Below are 7,536 nucleotides of genomic sequence, written 5' to 3' on the forward strand. Positions count from 1 at the left end.
CGCATACATGAAAGCTGAAGAGAGGGGAAATATCTGCTGCTGACTTTGCACGAAACAATGAAGCTTCCAGAAGATATGTGGTGGAGAAACGCTTTGTTTTTAAGGGATAATAAATAAACTGAAAACTTTAGTGAAGAGGAAAAACAGAGGTGTGAAACTGTCACTGTCCTCAAGACTCTTTAATCCAAATTTTTATTATTGTTGTAAATCAACACCAGACGTTACAGAAGGAAAATATGAAATTTTCATCTCTCAGTAAGAATACAGAGAAGTGATATTAATGGCAACATTCAAGTTAATAGCAGAAGGAAAACAGTGATTCACAGATTTTTAAAAAATAATTGAAATGGCTGTAAATGAATCATTTTTGCAGACTATAATTCACATTAATGTAATGTAATGTAATTCATGGCCAGTCAGGGAAAATTAGCTCTACTACTGCATTCATGAAGGCAGCATGTGTTGAGCTTGGGGTGGGGTCTTCTTTGGTGCACTTCCTCTCAGGGCTCAGACAGATCAGGTTTGTTTAGTGCTGTTATTGTGTGTACTCATGTATCCGTGAATGCATGTACCTGTTTATATAACAATCCAATAAGCTAACAAGATGTTAGCCTGTGCAGTAGCTTGAGGATAAAGGCCTACTCAGAGTTACTGTCAGTATGTACACACATACATCTTCTCTCCTCTGTGCATCATATTCAGCGTGCAGCTATAGACACTGAAGGCTGTAAAATGACTCACAGCCTGCTTCCTTGAGGTCATGGTCCAGTCTTACATGTCTAGCTCATGACCTGAACTCAGCTGCTACTTTGGCTTTAGCTCCCTGTTCCCAGAGGCAACACAGTCGAAGGTGGAATGACTTTTAGCTCCACTGTCAGGAGAGCTCCCTGCACTATATTATGTCTAAATCAAAAAACCCGTCTCCCATCTCCTCTACCTTCCTTCCACAGTAAATCGCACACCATGACATTTTCATGTGTTTCTTGTACCAAGCTCTAATTTTAAGTGCATATTTCTGCATCTAGTGGCAGATTGTTTTCTTCAAGAACTGAAGAAAAATGCAAAGGGCCATCTTTCAGGTCAACATCACAGAAAAGAGAATGAAATCCTTTTACTTTTGATTCAGTGAATCAAGATTCAGCACATCAGGACAGAGCCTAGTGATCATCTGAGTGATATAGATAGACAGAGTGCAGAGTGAGCTCTCAGGGCAATCATCATGGACTGAGGAGTAGCTTCCATAGAGAGGTCAATCAAGAGCTGGCAAAGGCTTCCCGCCAACCAATCAACATGTCCACAATTTAGGACTAAAACCACAGTCAAAAAACATCTCTGATGCAAAGGTTCACTCAAAGAACCTGTAAGAAAATAACTTAATATCACTATAAATGTGCACTATAGAGGAATGCAAAGCAAACATTACAACAGAATCACATTTGTGTGCACATGTAGTCAAACAATAGATAAAATATGTCTACATGAACCCATCTCTGTCAGACAGCATACATCAATCTCACAAGCATTTAAAGCCAAGTCACATAAAACAAGAATATTTTGTTATCATCTGGTACAGACAGAGGCAAATTCGCACTGAGATGATGTGGATTTGATTCTTTTGTAGATTTATTTGCTGTAGTTTAATTTCCTGCTTTACTGAGCACTTCTCTATTTGCATTTGCTGATTCCTACAACGTGGACAACCTGTCCTGACGCAGGGGGAATGTCTTTCTACGACTGACGTTTCTGCAGGCGTACTTAATGCATCAACGTTCACATTGATTGACATGTGAGTTGAATCACCTGTCCGACGAATTACATCACCCAGCTGATTAGTCACCATTAGTATCCTGAAAAGGATACAGGCTCAAAAATGTAGTATGGTAGTAATGAGTGCGTGGCTCTTTTTTCCTTCCTCTGACTTTTGCATGAAAGCCGCAGAGAAATCTACATGTAAACTTAACTGCATGTGTGTGTTTAATAAGAATATATTGCAAGAGGTTAATGAGAACGCTTCTCTACTCAATTAGTTGTGGGTTAAAGCTGCTGGATACCTGCAAAAGGTGTGGAAACTTGTATCTTACAGATAGGCTGCCGACTATAAACTGAACCGGAAATGCTGCACCTGTCGTTCTGCATTCACGTTACGTTCCTGAGTAACTTTAGCTATATGGGACAAACTCTTCCCCAAACTTCAGCCCTGACCCACCTGTATGCCAAACAAACAACGATGAGACTGATAAATGAGTCTGGCAATCACAGACACCACGCAACATTAGCCTAGAGCATAACTGTTTACGTTGCTCCTCGAATAATGATTTACTGAAACGCTCCGTAGACGTCTGCAAGCACGGCTGAAGATCCAGGATAACATTTATTCCTTCATTTGATTCACAAGAAATTGTTTTCTCTCATTTTAATGGGGGTTGTTTGTCATGCAGTCAAGCAGTTATCATGTCCCGTAATAAGCCACAAATACTCCACATTGTTTGTTCTGAGCATTTACTGATGAGTAATTTATGAGACGATTTTTAAAGTAGCCCCTCAACAAAGGCTTGTGTGTCTGTGCTTGTGTGTGTGTCATCACCACAGGTCTATCTTTGCTCGTCCTTGCCTCCGACCAGCAGGTGGGAAGAGGAGTTTTCTAACTACTGTTGTTGGGCCGTGGAATTTGCCACAGGCCAGACGATGCGTACAGCATCACCAATGAGCCAACGCTGATGATTAATGCAGTTCAGGACATATAATGGCGCAATATGGAAAAGTGTGTCTCAAAAGGAAGGTACAAAAATGATGATGGTTACAAATGTCAGTGGAGAGAGAGAGAGAGAGAGAGAGAGAGAGAGAGAGTAATAAAAGGAATTACTTTGACGCAAAATTTTTCCAGGGCTTAAAGGCAGGGAGAGGCTGAAAAATGAGGAAAGAGTGACACACACAATCCTTACAGCTCAGCCTGCCAAGCCAACATTTAGGGTTTGAATATGGAATATGTCATCTCTGCTGTGTCCATATTATTATGCTGTGCTTCACGAAGCAAAGACCGCAAGATTAAAATGACGAGACCGTTTAGTTTTGTCGTGGCAGCAGCCAAGAGCTGTATATGCGCACCGACTACACTTCTTCCAAAACGCACTTGGCAAAAGGATTTTGGAGTTTCTAAATGTCGTTTCTGGATTGCACAGTTGGAAAAACCTTTTAACCTTAACTGAAAAGGCAATATGAAAAAAAAAACTTCCAAAATTTAAAAAAAAAAAAAAACGTAAAACTGCGTAAAACACGAAGTCAACAAACTGGATCTCAAGAAATGTTTAGGTAGGAGCACTTCCTGGACTCAGAGCGGGGCGTTTGAGGTGCTCTTTGCACAAACATACATGCAGACACAAAAATCAACAAGAAAGCTCCGACGCACTCTCTTACCAAACAACTAAAATACAGTTATCATCACGACACGCCCTCGTTGGACCTTAAAACAAACTCCAACGTGCATAATAATATTCCACCAATAAGAATCTTACACTTGGACACACTGGTGTGGCCTTGAGATGGTGTGGACTTATAGAAACTTCAATACATGCCAGTGTTTGGTCCACAACATTCATCAAAGCTGAATTATAGAGCAACAGAGTAAATCCAAACAATGGCCATGGTTACATGGTTAGTAGCCTGGATTTCTTTTCTCCATCATGCACGATAACAAATCATCGTCACTGACCTCAAACAGCAAACAGCTCCACCGGGTCACACATTACAGCTGTGAGACTGGATAGTCAGAGGTCATGTTCCCAAACTGAAGTGGCGTTTTTACTCCACGTTTCTATTCCATGCATTATGTTCATCATCATCATCATCATCATCATCCAACCGCATGCTTCCATAATAAGCTAATTGAGTTATGGGTGCTCGTGGACAGAAAAATGTGCTCAGATGAAGGCTGTAAAGGTCACGTTGTTGGTTTCACTTCTCTTTCCCATAGCGAAGCTTTCAGGCTGCTCACATCTCCCACAGCGAAGCCCTCCACGCCGACAGACAGTCTCACAGAGGTTATAAAGACAGCCCGCCTTTCAGACACGACACCCTTGAGAGAACACTCTCAGTCATTAACATGCTATTCAGGCAAGAGACGTGTCAGCGTGTCTAGTGTTCGGACGCTGAACTCACATCGCCAGGCAAACATTGATTTTCCCCATAAAGCCATTTTTTTTGTTATGACCAAGTAAATGGAGGAACTCGTTCAGCATGAACTCTGATCTTGTGCTTGTATCTTCCTGACAACTTCGAAATGAACAAGATACCCAAGATGCCATTTTCAAGGCTTTTGTATTACATCAAATAGCATCTTTTAGATATCCTCTGCATGGCGAGTGCAGCTTTGTGTCAGCGTGAACGTGTTTCCTGACACGCAAGGAGTTTTGGTTCATCTGCGGGTGAGTTCGGGTGACTTGTCGTGCCGCAAGTTAGTGTCACTGGGGTTTTTGGTGTCAAGGCTACCCATGTGCTGTGTCATCCACCACCAGCCTGCTCTCAAGAGGTCAACAGTGCATGGTACATGGTGCACGGTAAAATCACAGGAAAACACCTTCTCACGCTTTGTTTGCCTGCTCTGCACATGCCTTCGACCAGGAGAAACATTTCTTTTAACGGATTTCTCAAATTTCTACCCCTGTGACGGCGGAGACGCCGCAAAGGCAGCATCACTCTCCTGTTCAATCTCAGACGTACAGAAGGGTTTAACGGGGCTGCAGAGGTTTGGATGTATGTTCATAGATTGTACTCGGTGCTGGAAAGAAATCCAAAAGGACTTCAGATGAAATGTTGATGGTTGTGGCAAAGCTTTTCACGGTGTTGTCCAATTAATGTTTATCTTACAGGAGGCAAAGCTCACGCACAGAGACCTTGCAGAAATGTTGCAACACTGTGCACAAAACTACTACGCGCCTCAGGTTGGGCTTTAGATGGAATGAACATCTTCGACTGGGTTTATCACCTGAGCAGCAGCCAAGACGGCTCGTGAAACAACCTTTATGTACAGCACAGAACGCCTCTCTGTGCATCCTGTTCACTGGAACGCTGTTGCTTGTAAAGCTGCAACCCCGAGACCATTGGGAACATTCCAGACAGACCAAACAGACTTTACATTGCTTTATCTCTTTATCCCAAATGCCCTGGAAAGACTTTGTAGGTTGTGTATCCACCCAAATGTACAAACAGTCTAGTGTAGATGCTTTAGGAAAGACGAGCACACCCACACAGCGACACACATAAACGTGGCTGCTCACAAGGACACTCACACAACATTACTGCATATACAGACACACGGGCGCGATGCAGCTGTTCTCCTAAACTTTCTAAGATGCTCTGAGATCACCCGGCGCTGCATCTCAAATCCTGCTTAAGCTGACTTATTGACCTCAGTGCAAGCAGGGGTTTGATCCTCGAGGAGGCTTTTCCCTGATTTGTTTTGACATGCTTTTGTTTCCCTCCTTTTCTCTCTTCCTCTTTTGCCATCTTTTCTCTCCGTCTCCTCCCTGCACTCTCAATCCCCTTTTCCTCTCATCCTGCTCTCATCCAGCCTTTTTCTGATATACATAAAACAGTCATCTCCACCAACCTTGGGGGGCCTTCGATGGGATTAGATGCTTGAACTGTCAGGGCGAGAAGGATGCTGGATGGTAGGGATGTTGGAGGTGGAGGGGCGGCGGGCAGGAAACCACCTCAAGGGTACTGATCCCCGAGCTGATGGAGAAATAAAAATAATTACTTGGGTTTTTTGATTTATGCTGTCATGCAGGCTCAGGAGTGCGCCTTTACGCCACTTCGCTGTCTGATTCAGTGCGTCGTTATCCCCCAGCCTGAGTCTGCAGGTGTCAGTTTAAGCATGAGGAAAAGCTCTGCCTCGTGCTGTTAGAGAGGAGAAGCACGAGAGGCAGCAGCTTTGCAGACACTGGAAATCTGCAACAGCTTTTAAATGTCAGACCTGCGCGGCCCGTCTTTGCTTTTTAATCCAAAGTGAATCATAAAAAGGTTATGTAGAAATATCACAGGGTTCAGAACTGCTGAACCAGTGTGTTGGCCAGCAAAGATCACTCTGCTGTCGTGGTTTGCAGATCACCTCTTTTCCTGCAGCACAACTGTAATTCCCCTTTCGTTTTAATAGTTAGCTGCATGGAAATTGAGCTTGACCCCAAACTGCCTCTTTACCCTGAGCTTAATGAGGCGTTGCAGTCCAGTGGCTTGGCCGTGCAGCAGCCTTTGGTTCCTGATATCAAGATGTTTGCACAGTTTCTGTTTCAGTCCCAAATTAAATTTTGGCCCAGTGATCCCTATATGTAGTAGCTATTAAACTGCATAAGTGTGCGTGTCAGGGAGCAAGACGGAGCGAGCGCTTCATTTTTCCAATGCTGCTATTTGCTGTTTGTAATAATTGTAAAGTTATGGATCAGTGAGAGCACTGACACTACTGAGCGAGCAGCTACTGCATGTCGGGACAAAGGTTTCTCAGCAGCGATGTATCGTCATAACACCCGGTAATTCATAAGCCTGATGGGAGAAAAGGTGATTAAAAAAAAAAAAAGGCGTCTAATAAATCATGGAAGATTTCATACGCGCTCTCCAAAAAAATTGATTTTCACATAAAAGAAGAGATTGCTTGTGGTCCACTGCTGGTCCAACGGCAGGAAATCAATCAAATGCTTCAGCGCTACATTTTTGAGTGCGAGAATTTTTGGACTTTGTGCTTGTACTTGATCAAATTTATGGAGTGCTTTTACATGGGTGAGCTTAATTTAAGGTTCAAACTGGTTCATCATATTATTGAAGAGCTCCATTAAAGGTCCTGTATCGTGCTCATTTTCAGGTTCATACTTGTATTTTCAGTGTTTTGATACTTTTGCAGTGTTCATACAGCTTTACGCTTGATAATCAATAAAGATCTGTCAATCTCCCTTTCTCCACTTTGGGACCTTTAAAGCAGATTTTGCATTTTTATCATCTTTAAGCAGGCAGATTGAGCCTCATGTGAGTAATTTTCTAGGCAAATACTCCAAGTCACAGCACTTTGGGGCCTTACTGCCGTCATTATATTTCCCCCATGTTTTACACTTACGAACGGGTGAGTAAACGACTGTCTCGCTCTTCATACTACGTCACCTGACTTCCCCCTTTGCCACTAGAGGCTGCTGCCTAACAAAAAGTGTGAATATGAATCATATTAATCTGCCTCATAGTCGACCTTTACTCCCATTTTCTGGTAGGATGTACTTTTCTAATGCAAACAGATATTTCATGTTTTAAATAAATGCAGCAGAATCATGAAAAACATATTTGGATGTTGTTAAATCTACACACCGACCAGCCATCCCCTCCACTTTCTACATGCGTTTTCATTTGATTATCAGCAGAACTAGCACTAGCACAACCTCTTCCAATGTCTTTCCCAACTTTTTTCCATACGTAGTTGTAGACTTCCCGAGTCCATAAGAAAACTTTAGCAAACAGTCATCTCTCATCCACCATCATTCCCTCTCATAAAGATCATTGTTG

This window comes from Chaetodon auriga, chromosome 9 (genome assembly GCF_051107435.1).
Source record: "Chaetodon auriga isolate fChaAug3 chromosome 9, fChaAug3.hap1, whole genome shotgun sequence".
NCBI lineage: Eukaryota > Metazoa > Chordata > Actinopteri > Chaetodontiformes > Chaetodontidae > Chaetodon > Chaetodon auriga.